The following is a 19,811-nucleotide window of genomic DNA, read 5'->3' on the forward strand; positions in this document are numbered from 1 at the left end:
TGAGTCCTTCTCCATTGCTTTTTGAGTTTGTCATTGTGGATTTCTTAAGGTAGTTGGCTCTTGGGACTCCCTGGTTCTCTCTTTTTGTGAGAGAGAGCTAGGCAGCGTCCTATTGTCTTGGCGCCATCTTCCGTTCTTCTATATTTGTTTTTGTATAAAAACAATTATCTTCAATAATAGCAAGCACCTGGCTATTAAATCATGTATGTTTGTTAATTATATTTAGTACCGAGAAGTATCTTCAATGGTGTCTGTAAGTGGTTATATAGTTTAGCCACTAGAAACCACCATTATATTCTACTTCTTATGGTCTTTAACTTTGAATATCATAAAGTGAAAAAAATATCACCTGAATTTTTCTGAGTCTAATTTTGTCATATTTGACCATAATATTCTTCAGCTTTTTGACACAGATGACAGGACTTATTTTTATAATGGAAATAGTCTGTGTGCGTGTGTAAACATTTTTGTCTACAATTTTGGAGAATAGACATTATGTTTCACTTTACCTCTTGGATATTGTTACTAATGTCAGAATGACTATGTGACTGGAAATATCTCTTTAAGATAATTACTTCATTTCTTTTAAATATATGCTATGAAATGTAGTTGCCAGATCTTATAATAGTTCTATTTTCAGATTTTTCAGCATATTTCAAACTGCTTTCCCTTACAGCAATCCCAATTTACATTTCCACTAACAGTGTAGGAACATTTCCTTTATTGTATATTTTAACCAAAAATTAATCTCTTGTCTTTCTGAAAATGGCTATTCTAACTGGAGTGAAGTGATATCTAATTGTGGTTTTGATTTGGATTTCCTCGATAGTAATTTTGAGCACTTTAAAATATTCTTGATTATTATTATACTGTATATCTGAATGTGTATGTTAAAGACTTTGAGGTCGTACCTGGGCATTGCTGAGAGGCAATGAACACTGTGGGAGGTGGAGCTTGGTAGAAAGAAACTAGGTCAAAGAGGAAGTTAGGAGAGTAGCCAGTTCCTTTCTCTTTTCTTTCAGACCATTACGAAGAGAGTAGATCTGCTCTACTACTTATGCCCTACCATGATATTTTGTTGTTCTTAAACAACAAAGCGATCTAGCCATGTTAGCATGAGCAAAATAAAATAAACGATTCATCTTTTAAGTTGAATTTCTTAGGTATTCTGTCACAGGGTTAGAAAGACATTTATGTTTTCTTTGGAAAAATGTCTTTTCAGAGCTTCTGCTTATTCATATTTATTTATTATTGACAGAATCAGAGATTCTTGTTTCTCTAAGTAATCTGTGGGTCTCTACAAGAGATAGTTCTGAAGCTTGAAGCAATGGAGATCAATCTAGTGCTTGTGACAATTTCCCTCTTTCTTTTTTTCATATATTTTTTTATTATAATTAATAGAAGGGTTATATGATATTTGCCAGATAGAAGGTGCATTAATTCACATACATTGATACCCTTTCACATGTCTTGGTCCCCATTTCCCTCCCACTCACCCCCACCCTTCATCTTGTTTTCCCCCTTCCCTATCCAATTTCAAACAATCAAATACAAATATATCTGATATATCAGGTAACAATGTGAGACACTGTAACAATATGAGATAACCAAGGGACAGCAAAAAAGATGAGAGATAACATAGTACCTTAAGGACAACAATCATTCATTATATGGCTTTTGTTTCTATATCCTAGAGGTCCTTTCATTTAGCATCATACTATATGGCCTTATGTATCAAGGTTTTGCTCTATTGCAAATCTCTGCTAGGAGATCCCAAGGTTTCTACTGATTATGACAAATGAGGGAAACCATTGAGCCTAAGATCCTTTGAGTCTGGCTTACTTCACTTAATATGATTTTTTCTAAGTCTTTCCATTTCCTTACAAATGGGGCGATGTCACTGGAGGGGATGTGGCCAGGAGGGATCACTACTACACTGTTGGTGGGAGTGCAAACTCCTTCAACCACTATGGAAAGCAGTATGGCAGTTCCTCAAAAGACTAAACATAGAACTCCCCTATAACCCAGCAATTGCACTATTTGGCATTTACCCAATCATCCAGAAACAAGGACACACTAAATCCACTGCACAACAATGATCATTGCAGCACTATTTACCATAGCAAAGATATGGAACCAGCCTAGATGTCCCTCAGTTGATGAATGGATCAACAAGATGTGGTATTTGTATACAATGTAATTCTGTGCAGCTGTTAGAAAGAATGACAATTTCCATCTTTCTTACAACAGCCAGGCTGTAGGCTAGTGACAGGTCTAGAGTCTCAGTCTTTTAGAGACCAAGGGCAGATGTACAGCTGGAATCTTTTGGAGCAAACTAGTAGTCCTGTATAGATGCTGTCTTGGACCATGAGACTGTGAGTGTGTGTGTGTGATCTTCCTAGTTCTCAGAAAGCCACCTTGAATTTGTCTCTTTGAGGGTTGACTTGGAGACAAAACCACTAGCTTGAAGCTTAGGGTCACAAGGGTATGTTTGCATGTGAGGCTGTTTGGGTATTTTCTTAGTGCCTAGGACCATGGGAAATAGAAGTAGACATGGGACCGGGAATCATGGGAGCTGGCCAGTTATTTAGGACTGCAGGTACTAGTCTGATGCCAGAATTCACTGGGCACATCTAATCCTGGGGTTTCAGTGAAGTGAAACAGGGTGTTCATTTCACTCCCTTACTTAATATAGTAGGTGTTTTTGCTGTGTTGTGTAGACTTCAGGGAAAAGGAACATCATGCTTAACTAACTGCCACTCCTACCTTCTCAGTAAGTCTTTGCTCTATGCTTATTCCAGTGCTTTATTCACTCACTTGCATTCCTGAATTCTTGTAAATATCTTTTTTTTCATGCATCAATGCTTGTTTAAATATCTCTGCTATTTTCTAACTGACTGAGATAATTGATTTGGAATAGTTGATTTAACTGCTTGATGACAAAGGTACCTCATCTATAAGCTATTACAAACAACTTAGTTAACTCTAATAAAGAGCTCTTGAGGACATAAACTGTAAAAAAAAAAAGTATGTTATTTGTAAGGGGAAATGGTCTGCAACTTCTATTCCACTATCGCTGATATCACTTCTACTTGAAAAAGTATTTGTTGTTTTGAATATTTTTATGTCAACATTTTTGAAATAAGGCTTTATCTCATAATCAATAATATAAATGTAACGGTATTTTTAAATCTCTAAATAACTTATTAAATTGATAGCATCTTCACAAAGAGGAAATTAAGAAATATTTACTGGCCTAATTTATATTTAAAGGTCTAAAAGAGTATGAAAATATATTTACCAAAGTTGGTACACTGGTTGCTCTAGAAGGCTAACAGTTTTGGAAGATATAATCTGCTAAGCCACTTTAAATTTGTAATATAATAATAGACTTTTCTCTAAGTAATTCTGACCTGAGTATATTAGTATATTATCTTTAGCTATATTTGTATTTCCAAATTCTTTTTTTTTTTTTTTGCCAGTCCTGGGCTTGAGCTCAGGGCCTGAGCCCTGTCCTTGGACTTTCTCAAGGCTAGAGCTCTACCACTTGAGCCTCAGCACCACTTCCGGCTTTTTTTCTATGTATATGGTACCGAGGAATCGAACACAGGTCTCCATGCATGCTAGGCAAGCACTTTAACCACTAGGCCAAACTCCCGGCCCTGTATTTCCAAATTCTTATCTAACTGGTCTAATATCCTGCAAGAACTTCAGTTGTATTTCTCATGTAGCCAAATTATACTCAGGCTAAGAACAAACTCAAATATTACCTTCAGTAAATCTGGGTAAGATTTTACTTTTATTGATAAGTCTTTCATAATTTTAATTTCATGTAGTTTATTTCATAAGTTTTATCTGTTTTAGAGTATCTGATCATGTGCATATGTTTATGCATATTCACATAACACATGCACAGGTTAATGCATGTGATATGTGATGCATCATATTTTTGGTATATTCTTTCTTATTCTGCTGATTGAAATGTTTGTATTCATATTAAGAAATTATAGAGCAGGTAAAGTACAACTTGTTCTGTCTATATGTAGTTTTTTTTTTAGAAAGTCACATGCAATTTAGCGTATTTTAACAGGTATGAGGGAGATAGTTAAATAAACAAATATGTGTGAAATGAGAACCAAATTTGGTTTAATGGTGAACAGAAGAATCAGGAGTATGAGGAGAAGGGCTTATTTGTGAGAAAATGTTTAAATAAAGTTTTTAGGAAATGTCACAATGAAATATTTCAGAACCAATTTAAAATATTGGATTGCTACTGGAAGGAAAAAATTATGTCCTTAATTCTGTTGCTTACACAAAATGGGAAAATATGTATGTTTTCTCCAATATGATGTTATATACTTTATAGAATATGAAACTGAGAGAAGAAATTGTAAATATCTAAACATATATATCTAAATTATATATCTAACTGTATAATTATATATATATATCTAGTTACATATTTATGTAACTGATATGATATAGGAAACATTGATTCATCGTTTTTCTTTTATTTCTTTCAACTACAAGGCCATAGTAGAAAAGCTATGGCCTCATAGTTGGATTATGTTCTTCTTTCATGCACTGAGAATTCACATAAGTAAAGAAATCTTAATTATTTGTATGATTCAAATATGAGCAAGAGTTCTTATTCCCATTCTGACTCACTAGCAAAACAAAGTCCTCATATAAAAATATACCTCAAGCTCAAAAAATAATAAATATTCAAAGAAACAACCACTCCTTTAATAAGTTGGCTAAGGAATTAAAGAAAAGAGATGTCTCTGGATAGGAAATAAGATAGCCAATAGACACATGAGGGAAATGTTCAACATCTCTGGCCATAAAAGAAAAGCAAATCAAACAATGTGTGAGGAGTAAGGCACCTACTACCTGGCGAATGTAACTATAACTTCTCTAGACATTACCCCGACAATAAAAAACAAAACAAACAACAACAACAACAAAAAAAAAACGCATTGAGATCTACCTCACTCCAGTTAGAATGGCAATTATCAAGAAAACAAACAGTAGTGGATGATGGTGGGTGTGTAGCTAATAGTTGTTATTACTACACAGTTAGTGGGAATGTTGACTGGTTTAACCACCCTGGCGAACAAGTAAGGAAATTCCTCAAAAGACTGAACATATAGTTCCCCTGAGATCTAGCAGTCCCATTCCTGGGAATTTACCCAAATGATCAACAACAAGGCCACACTAAATCTACCAGCACAATTGTGTTCATTGCAGCATTATTTACTAAGATATGGAATCAATCCCGATGCCTCTCAGTAGCTGAATAGATCTATTGCTTCTATCAGGAAGAATGACATTTCCCCATTAATAAAGATATGGAAAGACTTAGAAAAATTCTATTAATTTAAGTAAGCCAGATCCAAATAAACATGGTCTCCATGATTTCTCTTGTTTTGTTTGTAATAATTAGTATATGTCTAGGATAGTTCTTGCAGAGGATCACAATAGCTCAATAGGTCTGTACATCTGATCATATAAAATGATGCTAATTGAAATGAACTCCAAGATATGAAAATAAGAAGTTTTTAGTTTTGTTTTTTAATGTACTATATCCATTCCCCCCCTTTGGTTTATCCCCTGTTGTCATAGATCTTGATTTTGATGTCCTGAGTCTTGTGTAAATTTTTCTCTGATTCGGGGAAAGGAAGGGGAATAACAAAATGGTAAGACAAAGGACAATAGGGATACTCACAAGACACTATATTGGAAATGAACTTCATAACTTGGGGTGGGAAAGGAGTCTGGAGGGAGGGAAAGTATGAGAAAAACCTGGGAAGGAGACAGACCAATGTTCAAGAAATAATGTATTCACTACTCGGTGAATGTAACTGATTCCTCTATACATCACCCTGACAATGACAGGTATCATTAGAGTGGTATATGTGGTGAGAGATGTAATAACACTTCTCTCTGCTGTCACTGTTCCATTGTCATCAATTCCTACACTTATCAAGCCTTTTATGATCCGTATCTTCTTAGACTGTAGTAAGTTACATTATTCTTATTTGCATATAAGAAAATAGACAAAGGGGTGTTTCTAATGTGCTCAAGCTCAGATGGTTAACAAAGAGAAATAAAAATTCAGTAGTAATCACTAAGTGAATTAGATGTAACTATGATGAAAGAGATCGGTAAGGTATTTTAATGAAATTTTCAATTCCCTTATATTTTCCTGGTATCAATAACTTCTGACCAGTGGTTAGAATTTCTGATTTCTCTTGGGTTGTCTTGGTTTTAATCTTTGGTACTTCCAAAGGTCTGAGGTTATATATCAAAAGCAATTCATCATGTTTGCCAGCAGAGATCTATGATTCCCTAGAGTAAAGAAATGAGCCTGTTGAGTTTCAAGCAACTGGGAATACTGAGTCCAAACATTCACATTTCTGTCATAAAATAGTAAATGGAAGTAATAGCCCATAGAAAATGTATTCTTTGCCTTAATTCTGTGGCACAGTTTCTTATCAAGAGAGAAAGTTACAACATATGCAGGAACAGGAACAGTTCAGTCCTCACTTGGCCCTGGAACCAAGAGAACACAGTGGGAGAGATTGACCAATTAAAGCAGTATAATTCACATGAGAAAGGAAGAAGGAATTGTGTATGTAGTAAAAGCCATTTCTAATATGCCTCTAAGAGTCAGTGCCAGCTCTTTAATGGATACCTTGGCTGCATGGAAGCAGTAGGAAACTATATTGCTACCATTTAGGGGGCCTCCTGCTACTAGATTTGCTGACAAGCATATTGTACAAAGGACTTATTTTAAAGCTTTTTTCTCCCCTTCGTACTTACTTAAAAATGAAATTCTCTGATTGAGCGAGAACTGAGTCCCTGCTAAGAAAAAGCATTTATTTTGCTATGTAAATAGCTCATCCGCTGTCCAAGTTTACTTGTGTTTGATTTGCAGAAAGCTTAAGTGACTGAACAATTAAAGGGCAGACTGGTTTTATGGGTGAAGAAAGAAGGAAGTCCCCAGGAGGCTCAGTCAGAAGGCATATTTTTAGTGTAATTTCTTCCATGTAAACTCAGCATAGCAATTCTGAGTTCTCTTCCTGAAATTCAGACACATCAAAAATTTTTTCAAATGTTTGTTGAATTCTGGATCAGATTTGCCTTCTTGTTTGTTAATTCTCTCTTTAGTTCTAATTAATAGCCATTAAATTTTTGTTTTAATAATTTATAATATTTCAGTTTTTGTCTGTTTTTCACGATGCTTTTCTTAATCATTATTTATAGTCCCTTGCCAAGGACCATGTCAGCCGCTAGACTTTCTATATTTTGTACCTTTCAGTAGAATATAAGAAAGCAAGAAGATTGAAATACATTATTTTCATCACTATAGCCAAATTTTCAATGAATTCTGATTGAATTAATGCTACCTCAGCTTTAATAGATAGTGTTATCAGAAAGGCTATGTAAGAGATAGTAAATCACTTTGTCTACAAATAAATATCTTTAAATACAAGATTCTGCATTGCTGAATCCTGCTGACTTTGCTAACTTAACTCTGGTTCCGGCTTCCTTTCACATTTGCTGCATTTTCTGCCTCAAGATCTGTTTAGAACTTCTGAAATGATGTGACAGGTGAATACATGGCAATTTATACCATGTGACTTTCCAATTAGTCAAATACCAGCAACCCTTACAGTGTAAACAAAAGTTTATTCATTAATACATGCACCGTGCTTGTATCAACTGAATTTTTTTGAAGTAGATTATCACATGAGCAGTATTACAAAGAGTTTTCTGTGTTAGAATACAGTTAATGTTTTTATTTTTAGAAGGTCATAATTTTGGTTAGTTGTTGGAAGAGTAGTTTGAAGACAGAAAATGAGAGAGGTATGAGATCATTCAAGGAAAGCATATGAATTGAGTAAAGGAAAGTAAATGAATTGAGTTTCTGTGGGTGTCAAGATTGAGAAGTGAGAACCTGATGTTTACTAAGATAGAGAGCTTTGCTGAGGACCATGTTTGAAGGTAGACAGACTAAATAGCATGGCTGTAGATTTAGCCTTATTGATTTTACAGATACCTTTGTGCTCTGTTAGGGAGATATTATACAGGTAGTAGTTCATTGTATTGCTCTGGAACTAAGAGGGTTTATATGTGGAGGTATAATTTGATAATCATCTGTGTACCTTCATCATTGTTTATTGATATGTTTTGGAATACCTAGAAAATAGGAGCATAAAATGGGAAAAATATTTGAGTGAATCATGAAGAAAATCTACATATAAAGAGTTATTAGAATAAGATGATTCATAAAGGAACTGCCATAGAAATAGGAAGAAAACTCAGGGAAAATAAGCTAATAGAAGTGAGGCCTTTTGGGGGACAGAACACATTAGTAATGTTAACGTAGTGGAAATCAAGAAAATTTTTCTAAATTGCTTATTAGGGGGAGAGTGTTATTTGTTCCACTAACATATATTATGATGGAGTAAAATTTGTTCCTTTTGGGAGGGTTTCCAAGCCTAGGACTTGGTAACTGATCCTTTCACTCATTGGCTAGTGCTCAGTTGAGGCAATCCCTAGAATTTTCCCCTTCATATATATTTATGTTATCAAGTCATGAAGAAGAGCAGTTACCAAAAAAGTATTAAATACATGAAAGGGTGAATTAAGTCATCTCTGAATCTCTCAAACATGTTTATTTAGATTTAATCAAGGTAGTAATCTAAATGTAAGGAAACCTACTAATACATTATCAGCAATAGTGCTAAGCTGTATTCACTGTGTATATTTGTGAAAAACATATGGGGCCATTTGCATAGAATTCTTTTCTATCCTATTTCTATTCTATTCTTACTTTTCTAACTCAAATGGTTATGTTGTGCAATTTTAGTTTAAAGAATACCAGGAAACGTGTACTCAAAAGAGGGCCAAGGGGAAAGGGCTAATAAAAGAATGGAGCTGGGAATGGGGAGATGCAAGCAATAATTCATTACATACACCACAGGATTAAGGAATATAAAGGAAGAGGTCAAAGGGGTGTGTATGAAGATTTGAAGTGATGACACAGATCAAAATGCATTGTACACATAAGTTTGAAATATTTTATTGTCGGGATAATGTACAGAGGGGTTAAAGTTACATTCATCAGGTAGTAGGAACATTATTTCTTGCACACTGATACTCCACATGTTTTTATCCCCATTTCCTTCCCCTCATCCCTTCCCAATCATCGTGTTCCCCCCTTGCCTTTCCTATTTCAAATGAACAAATAAATATATATATAATATACAAGGTAACAAAGTTAGATGCAGTAACAACATAAGATTAATCCAAATGGCAAAAAATATAAAAGAAGATAAATAACATAGAACATTAAGAACAACAATCACAGAAGATAAAGCTCTTGTTTCCATATTCTAGATATATTTAATTTAGTCAGTGAGAAATACTTTTGTCATAGGGCTGACTTCATAAACTTATTCCCCCAACTTCCATCCCTGTAGATGTCTCAGCAGAAACAGAAAGAAAGGATGTTTACACTGTTTTGTTAAAAGGCAAAGCAATTAAATAGATAACCTAAAATTATGATAAGGAAAGGATTGTAGCTTGGAAGGAGTGAGTGACAATGTTGAAAGGGGTAACAATTATCAAGATACACTGGATTCATAAACAACTTTGGTGAATGGCAACTCCTTTGTACCACTACTTAAAGATAATAAAGAAAAAACCTAGTTACTTCTCAAACTAGCAGTCTGATTGGGTTTTTTTAAAAATTTGAAAGGAAGTATTTGTATTCTGAATTTCTGTTGCCTGTTCTCAGATAAACTCTTTCAATATTATTTCCTTTGTTAGTATCTTTCTCTTAGGAAAACTATATCTCTTATTAAAACTATAATATCAGTTCACTACATCAAGCACTGTGCCCTGAGGTTTGGCAAAGTGCATCCATCCTTTTTTCCTGTTTCTCCTGAGGCATCTACGAGGGGAAGGCGTTGAGGGAATAAGTTTACCAAAGTTAGTTCCTATAGCAAAAGTTTTTGTCACTTACAAATAATGACTCTAAGAAAGAATAAAAGAGGTGAAATGCCAATTTTTTGTTACAAGTTTATGGAGTTTCTCAAATTTTGTGAATGCAGAAGAAAAAAAATAGCCTGAAGGTAGCAATTCCTTTTGAATTCTGTGAAATGCTCTTATCAAGTGAAATTTCTCTGCAGATTTTCTTTGTGTAGTATAAGTAACAGGAAGAGCAAAAGTTTTCATTATAAAGTTTTAATTTATGAACATACTTTAGAAGAATTTAGGAAAGCATACATGGTCTAAGATGGAAATTAAAAAAAAGTCTATAGGCTTAAAAATGAAGGAGCAAGCTGGGTGCTGGTAGCTCACATCTGTAATCCTAGCTACTCAGAAGACTGAGATCTGAGGATTGTGGTTCAAAGCAAGCCCAGGCACAAGAGTCTATGAGACTCTTATCTCCAATTAACCACGAAAATCAGAAGTAGTGTTGTGGCTCAAGTGTGTGGCTCAGCACCTAGAGTTCAAGCCCAATAACTGAGAAAAAGTTAAAAAAAGGAATGAAGGAGCACTAGGGAAAGATTAATTTGCAATGGTATTATAATCTGGATTTGAAATTTCTGAAATTAATTTCTAGATAGCATCCTTAAGTATCCTAATTTCTAGGTTACAATTAAAAACATTTTTTATTTAGAATAGCAATGTAGAGATGAAAAATAACTACCTCCAGACCCAAAATTATTCCCCTTCAGAAAGCAGAATAAAAGAATAATAAAAAAAAAAAACCCTCCAATTCGAAAAATCTCCAAGGACCCAAAGGCCTTTAAAAAGACTGTGTAAACCCTGACTGACAACTCTTCCCCCCACCTCACTGCCTCACTGAGTTGGGGTGCGCATGGACGAGTTCCCTGCCTGGCATAAGCATTGCTTTTGCATTTTGGACGTCTCTATCTTGGTGGCTTTCTTTAGGGACCCCGTCTCAGGGTACAACAAGCAACAGTTGGCCAGTATCAAATATCTTTGATATCTTAAACTCAAACATTTTGATTTTACCAGAGTTATAGCAGTGGCAACTGAATGTTCATTTTTAGAATTAAATGAAAATTTCAAATTATGCTATTAGAAGTCATTGTTGTGACTTTAATGATGTCTACAAAGACTCCTCCATTCTAAGACACATAGGGATGAAAGTAGAGGAAAAGACAGGAGAAAGGTCTACTCAAATGTTATAACTCCCAAAACTTCAGTGACATAATCAATACCAGATTCAGTAGCTTTTTATGACTGTTAAAACTGCTGTGCTTTACCAGACACACTAAACTTCTTAAAAGTCTCCCCAAATAAGGGTTTTGATTTGTTCAATGTCTTTTGGAATTACCAAGCTATTGGAAATTCCTAGTGATGTAACAGCATTGGGGATACAGAAGGATCCTTTTGTGTTTCCCTAATGTATCCTAGAATATCCTAATCTATTGTGGAGATATGTACTAGACAAAAGTAATATTTTCAGCTGTTAAGAAAGTGCCATCCTTCTTAAGGAATTACTCTATGCACCAGCACAATGGATGCTTAAAAATCAAAGGATTTTGAGCTCTCAATCTCATCAAACAGAAGTACTGAGGAAATTTCAACATGAGGTCACTTTGTGATTGCAATATGTTTTCACGTAGTTAAACTAAGAGAGAACATTGTATATTCCAATAACTGGAATGAACTATCCTTTTCTAAGAGGTCATAAATAAGGTATTGCATTCCAAGTCACATTATCGGGTTCTTAGAATTCCCGGTGGTATTTAGTGGAGGTGGAGTCTTACATGTTTGGTATCTCCAGTGCATATACAAATGTACTGTGATCTTACCATATAAAGATAAGGACTGGATGAAAACTTACAATGACCTTGCCAAGAGGGTAGTATGTGTTGGGAACTTCATGGTACATGTACTCATTTATGTTTTCCATATTTCTCATCAAACCTTTATAGTAGTGCCGTAGCCAACTTCTGTTCCCTACTGAAATATAGCTCTGTAAAAACTACTGCACAATTGTATTAAAGCAACATCTTACTTGTACTGCTGATCATGTAACTCACTTTCTTGATGCCTTTTTGTAACTTTATATGGACAAAAGTCAAAGTTTCAATATGTCATCTTGGATATCAACTTTTCCCTATCCCAAGGTAAATTGGAGAAATGATATACACTTTTTAGTGTTTTGATCAAATCCCCTAAGTAATAACCACAACATCTCACTTTTTACATTGCCAAAAAACCACAATCGCTTATTTTGCTGTTTGAAATGTATTGTAGTATAGGAAGGACCAGGATACCTTTTTTTTCTGTGTCTTTTTTTTATTGTAATTAATAGAAGGGTTACATTTATATTTGCCAGATAGTAGGTGTATTACTTCACACAAAATTGATACCCCTTCTTATGCTTTTGTGCCCATTCCCTCCCCACAACCCCTCCCATTATATTGTTTTCCCCTTCCCTTTCTTATTTCAAATAAACAAACATATATACAGTGTACGAGTTAAAAACGTAAGATACTGTAACAATATGAGATAAATAAGGGATAACAAAAGAGAAGAAAAATATACTACATTAAAAACAAAAATTACACAGTATATGGCTCTTGTTTCCTTATCCTGGAGATCCTTTCATTTAGCCTCATCCTATATGGCCTTAGGTACCTAGGTTTTGAGCTATTGTAATTCTCTGCTAGGAGAGTCCAAGGTTTGTATTAAATATTACAAATGAGGGAAACAATTGAACCTATATTCCTTTGGGTCTGGATTACTTCACTTAATATGATTTTTTGTCTTTCCATTTCCTTACAAATGGGGTGATGTTGTTCTTTCTGATGGCAGCATAGAATTCCATTGTGTATAAATATCACATCTTGTTGATCTAGTCATCAGCTGAGGGGCATCTGGATTGGTTGCATATCTTTGCTATGGTAAGTAGTGCTGCCATGAGCATCCTTATGCTAGTGGAATTATGTCCTTGTTTCTGGGAAATTGGGAAATGACAAATAGTAGAATTCTGGGTCATATGGGAGCTCTATGTTTAGACTTTTGAGGAACCACCATACTGCTTTCCATAGTGGTTGAAGGAGTTTGTACTTCTACCAACAGTGTAGTAGTGATTTCTCCTGACCACTTTCCCTCAAGCATCTGTTGTTGTTAGATTTCTTTATTTTTTTATAATTTTTTATTGTGATTAATACAAGGGTTACATTATATTTACCAGATAGAAGGGGCATAACTTCACAAACATTGATACCCTTTCTCATGACATGGTCCGCATTTCCCTCCCCCCTCACTTATCTTGTTTTCCCCCCTTCCCTATCCAATTTCAAATAACCAATTAAGCACATATAAAATATATCAGATAACAAGGTGAAATATTGTAACAATATGAGATAAACAAGGGATGGCAAAAGAAATGAAAGATAACATAGTACATTAAGGAAAACAATCACTCATTATATGGTTTTTGTTTTTATATCCTAGAGGTCATTTCATTTAGCTTCATACTATATGGCCTTATGTATCTATGTTTTGCTCTATTGCAAATCTCTGCTAGGAGAGACCAAGGTTTCTACTGATTATGACAAATGAGGGAAAACATTGAGCCTAAGTTCCTTTGAGTGTAGCTTACTTCACTTAATATGATTTTTTCTAAGTCTTTCCATTTCCTTACAAATGTGGCAATGTCATTCTTTCTGACAGCAGCAAAGAATTCCATTGTGTGTAAATACCACATCTTGTTGATCCACTCATCAACTGAGGGACATCTGGGTTGGTTCCATATCTTTGCTATGGTAAATAGTGCTGCAATGAACATCGTTGTGCTAGTGGATTTAGTATGCCCTTGTTTCTGGATGGTTAGGTAAATGCCAAGTAGTGGAATTGCTGGGTCATAAGGGAGTTCTATGTTTAGTCTTTTGAGGAACTGCCATACTGCTTTCCATAGTGGTTGAAGGAGTTTGCACTCCCACCAACAGTGTAGTAGTGATCCCTCCTGGCCACATCCCCTCCAGCATCTGTTGTTATTAGTTTTCTTGATCCTGGCCATTCTAACTGGAGTGAGGTGGAATCTTAGAGTTGTTTTGATATGCATTCTTTTATGGCCAGAGATGTCAAACATTTCTTCATGTGTCTATAAGCCATTCTTTTTTCCTCTTCAGATAAGTCTCTCTTTATGTCTTTGGCCCATCTTTTAATGGGATGGTTGTTTCTTGAAGATTAGTTTTGGAGTGATTCAATTTTTTTGAACTGTTGATATACCTTTGATATAAGGCCTCTGTTGTATGGTTACTGAAGATGTTCTCCCACTCTGTGGGATTTCTATTAAGTTTGTGAGCTATGTCCTTTGCCATGCAGAAGCGCTGCAGTTTAATGCAGTCCCATTTATCCAGATTTCTTTGATTTGTTGTGTTTCTGGGTCTTTATTAAGAAAGTTTCAACCTGTGCCAAGGAGACCTAGTGTATCTCCTATTCCTTATTGTAAAGTTTTCAGTGTATCTGCTTTTACCTCAAGGTCTTTGATCCATTTGGAGTTAATCCTAGTGCAGGGTTCCAAAGAAGGATCCAACTTTAGTGCTAAATCAGTTCTGCTAGCACCACTTGTTGAAGAGGCTGTCGTTCTTCCATTCTATTTTTTTTGGCTCCCTTATCAAAAGTTAAATGACCTGTGGGTTGATATCTGGGTCCTCAGTTCTATTCCCTTGGTCTTCAGGCCTGTTCTTGTTCCAGTACCAAGCTGTTTTAATTACTATAGCTCTGTAATGGAGTCTAAAGTTTGATATTGAAATTCCTCCAGTGCTGTTCTTTCTGCTAAGATCAGTTTTTGCTATACGGGGTCTTTTATTATTCCATATGAAATTTTGGATTGCCTCTTCTATTCCCTTTAATAATGACATTGGGTTATTGATGGGTATTGCATTGAATTTGTAGATAACCCTTGGCAAGATTGCCATTTTCACAATGTTAATTCTTCCAATCCAAGAGCATGGGAGGTTTTTTCTACTTCATCAGTTCTGCTTTAATTTACTTTTTCAGGATTTTAAAGTTTTCATCATAAAGGTCCTTTACATTCTTAAGTTAATTCTTAGGTACTTTATTTTTTTTGAGGCTATTGAAAAAGGAGTGGCTTTACTGCTTTCATTGTTGGCATATAGAAATGATGTTGAATTTTGAGGGTTAATTTTATATCCTGCTACCTTGCCAAAGTTCCAAATCAGCTCAAGCATCTTGGGAGTGGAGTCTATAGGGTTCTTTAAATACAGAATCATGTCATCTGCAAAGAGGGTCCTCTTTTTCTATTTGGATTCCCTTTATGCTGACTTCTTGCCTTATTGCTCTGGTTAGGTATTCTAATATTATGTTAAAAAGGAGTAGAGAGAGTGCACATCCTTGTCTCATTCCTGATTTTAGAAGAAATTGCTTGAGCTTTTTTTCCATATAATTTTTATTGTAATTAATAGAAGGGTTACATGATATTTGTCAGATAGATGGTGCATTAATTCACATACATTGATACCCTTTTTTATGTTTTGGTCCCCATTTCCCCCCCCACACCTCTACCCCTCATCTTGTTTTCCCCTGTTCCCTATCCAATTTCAAATAACTAAATACAAATATATCCGCTATATCAGGTAACAAAGTAAGATACTGTAACAATATGAGATAACCAAGGGACCGCAAACGAGATGAGAGATAATATAGTACCTTAAGAACAACAATCATTCATTATATGGCTTATGTTTCTATATCCTAGAGATCCTTTCATTCAGCGTCCTACTATATGGCCTTTTGTATCAAGGTTTTGCTCTATTGCAAATCTCTGCTAGGAGATCCCAAGGTTTCTACTGATTATGACAAATGAGGGAAATCATTGAGCCTAAGTTCCTTTGAGTCTGGCTTACTTCACTTAACATAATCTTTTCTAAGTCTTTCCATTTCCTAACAAATGGGGCAATGTCATTCTTTCTGACAGCAGCATAGAATTCCATTGTGTACAAATACCACATCTTGTTGATTCACTCATCAACTGAGGGACATCTAGGTTGGTTCCATATCTTTGCTATGGTAAACAGTGCTGCAATGAACAATGAACATACTAAATCCACCAGCACAACAATGTTCATTGCAGCACTGTTTACCATAGCAAAGATATGGCTTGAGCTTTTTGCCATTATGTATAATGCTAAGTGTGCGTTTGTCATATACAACCTTTATTATACTGAGAAATATTCCATGCATTCCTATTTTCTCCACAGCATTTAGTATAAAGGGGTGTTGGATCTCATCAAATGACTTTCTGCATCTATTAATACAATCATTTGATTCTTGTTCTTGCTCCTGTTGATGTAATAAATTAATTGACTTGAGTGTCTTGAACTAGCTCTGCATCCCTGTGATGAATCCTGTTTGATCATAGTGTATAATTTTTTTGATGGTTTGCTGAAGACAGTTAGCCAGTATTTTGTTAAGCAGTTTTGCATCAATATTCATCGACAAAATGGGTCTATAGTTATATTTCTTTGGTGAGTCTCTCTGGTTTGGGGATGAAGGTTTTGGTGGCCTCGTAGAATGAGTTTGGCAAAGAGCCTTTCAATTTCATTGAAGAGCTTGAGGAGTATTGGTGTGAGCTCTGCTTTGAAGACCTTGTAGAATTCAGTTTTGAATCCATCAGGTACTGGGCTTTTCTTAGAAGGGAGGTCTCTTATTGCCATTTCTATTTCAGTGCTTGAAATAGATCTGTTTAGTTGGGTTTGGTTTCTTTGGTTCAGATTGGATATGTTAATATTAGCTAGAAATTTGTCCATCTCTTCTAGATTCTGAAATTTGTTGGCGTAAACTTTGAAAAGTATTGCCTTATCATATTCTGGTCTTGGTAACTTTTGTCGTGGTATTTCCATTCTCATCCCTGATTTTGTTTGCGTGTGCTCCCTTCCTTTTTTGGTAAGATTTGCTAAGGGTCTCTCAATTTTGTTAATTTTTTCAAAGAACTGCTCTTTGTTTTGTTGATTTTTTTTCAATAGTCTTTTTTTGGACTCCATTTAATTCTGCTTTTATTTTACTAATTTTCTTCCTTCTACTGAGATTGGGGTTGGTTTGTTTTTCTTTTTCCAAGAGCTTAAGATGCACCATTTGTTGATTTGTGATTTTTCAGGACCAGGATATTTCTTTGGAGTAAATATTATTGAGCTGTGTAATGTCTAACAGGAAATCAAAAGGAAAATAATTGAAGTCATGCAAGTCACTTGCAGGGTGACAGGAAGAAAAATTCTCAATTTTTGTTCCTCTTTTACCTCTGTTTGGTTATCAGTAAAGAAGAATGAATACAATTAAATACCTTTGTAACTCAGTATAGCTTGAAGTTTTGGGTAATTATGTAAAAATGTTTAAGTGTGTTGATTTGTAATATACCAATTCACAAAGGCCAATATCTTTGTTTGCACTGTCATACAATGGTTAAATAGCACAGAGATCAGATTTATTAAAGCTTGTTTGGGAAATCATAAAAAAAAAACAATTAAATACCTTTGTGATTAATGGGGACCATGTTATGAGAAAGGGTATCAATGTTTGTGAAGTTATGCACCTTCTATCTGGTAAATGTAATGTAACCCTTCTATTAACCACAATAAAAAATTATTTAAAGAGTTCCCTGCCGGCCTTAGAGGCCGCCATGGACACAGCCGAAGTGGAGTTCCTGGCCCAGAAAGAGTTGGTTACCATCATCCCTAATTTCAGTTTGGACAAGATCTACCTCATTGGGGAGGACCTGGGACCGTTTAACCCCGCCTTCCCATGGACGTACCGCTGTGGCTGGCTGTCAACCTGAAGCAGAGGCAGAAATGCTCGTGCTACCTCCCTCCTGGATGGAAGTTGAGCAGCTGGAGAAGCTGAGGGATCATGAACAAAAGGAGGAAATGTTTACCCCTGTGCCCAGCCCATACTACATGGAGCTCACCAAGCTCCTGTTGAATCACGCTTCAGACAACATCCCCAAAGCAGATGCCATCCGGACCCTCATCAAGGATCTGTGGGACACGCACATGGCCAAGCTCCGTGTTTCTGCTGACAGCTTTGTGCAGCCGCAGGAGGCTCATGCCAAGCTGGACAACCTGACCTTGCTGGAGATCAACATGAGCGGGGGCCTTCCTCACACAAGTGCTCAACCACAGGTACAAGCTCCGCACAAACCTGCAGCTTCCCAAGAGTGCCCAGTCTCAGGACTTCTAGAAGCCTGGCACTTGCTGGCAGACTTGCTGGATGATATACAAGTGCTCTGGACACGGGAGAGGTACTTGCGCTTCTGGAGTTCTGGAGATTTCTTTTTGTGATGCTAGAGAGCCAGTAGAAATAGCTCTGAATGTGGGAAGAGCATGTAATGGTACAAGGAATGGGTTTTTAATATTGGTTTGTGATTAGTCCTCCAACTCAGCTCCTGAGTGTTCAGTCCCTAGGTCATTTTGGGGTTCAGGATTAAGGTCTCCTGGGTGTCATATACACCGAGTTCAGGAGCAAAAGAGCAGGAGTGATGAGCCCCAGAGCCCTTGTCCAGCCTTCTTGCTCTTCATTTGGTAGGCTAAGCTTGGATGTTCAGGCTGCTTACATAGGATGGCTGGTGGAGCCGCAGGTGACTGTTGACCTTATTCCTGCATATCTAATAAAAACCGGCTTATTTGAAAAAAAAGATACTTAATGAATGACCTACACTAACATGATCAAGCCCATAAAAGAACTTGAGTATTACTGTAATTATTCTCAAATTATTATATAATACTTTTATTTTTCCATACATTGTAGAAATATCTTAGTCCTTTTGATTTTGACTGCGGGAAGATAAGCAAGAAATACATCTGTCTTATAGCTCTTTACTGTTTAGACAACATTTGCTATTAGAGAAGATTAACTCACAAGTTCTTTGTATATTATGTAGTTTCTTTTACTTGGCTTTACAAATTGATGTCTATAATCTACATTCTGCTTACTTGGGTAGCATTTACTTATGTAACTTTTTGGTTTAATGAAGTGACAAGTCATAGAGTTACTCAAGTGGATATTTGGATTCAGTGACTCAGGAGAAGATACCATTACATATAAAATTGAGCCATTGTTCAGAACTTCCACCAGTACTGGTGAAAAAGCTGAAGCTTAAGTAGTCAGCTTTGAAGACAATTTTCACTGGGTACACTCACCACTCACAGAGCAGCAGACTCTTCTGGTAAATCCATAAATGAACTGAAGGCACTGAAAGCTGTATAACATGTATTTTCATTTCAAGAACATTGCCTTTTTATTTTTTCTTTTGCATTGATAATCTGTAGCTGCAAAAAGCGGAATAAAAAAAGCAGGTAGAAATTGCTACATTTGAATAATGTTGTCTAGGAGCCTCAGCTTTGACAATATATCATCTACTATACAACAGAACAGCAGTTTTACTAGGGCTTTTGATATTTTAAAATGCTTCCAAATGTTGACTAACTTGTTCCCGGGAGACGTCTCTATCATTTTTTCAGGTTACTCAAATCCTGCTTTCTAAAATACTATGGTGGTTAATTTCATTACTACTGTACTCCTTCAGTGGCCTAAAACAATGAGTGGCTTTCCTAAAATGATGTACTTTTTGGAATGTTTTAGCATTGGAGCTTATGACTATGTATTTCATAAACATGTCTTAAAAAAGACTTTCTTGAGAATGTTCAGATGTTTAGATTCTTGAGCTATTCCACGAAATATTCTTTTACAAATACATTGACATGGATCCAAGAAATTTTCATTTTATAATGAGA

At 35.6% G+C, this 19,811-nt stretch overlaps 1 protein-coding gene and 1 pseudogene across 1 annotated transcript in view; both read left to right on the top strand.

The window, feature by feature from the left end:
• The window catches only part of Cox7b2 (cytochrome c oxidase subunit 7B2), a 105,314-nt gene that overhangs the window by 76,026 nt on the left and 9,477 nt on the right, over positions 1-19,811 (top strand). The window lies entirely within an intron of this gene.
• LOC150055802 (DNA replication complex GINS protein PSF2 pseudogene) lies at positions 17,702-18,258 on the top strand (annotated as a pseudogene).

Source organism: Megascapheus bottae, chromosome 13 (assembly GCF_031878675.1).
Source record: "Megascapheus bottae isolate mThoBot1 chromosome 13, mThoBot2.hap1, whole genome shotgun sequence".
Lineage (NCBI taxonomy): Eukaryota > Metazoa > Chordata > Mammalia > Rodentia > Geomyidae > Megascapheus > Megascapheus bottae.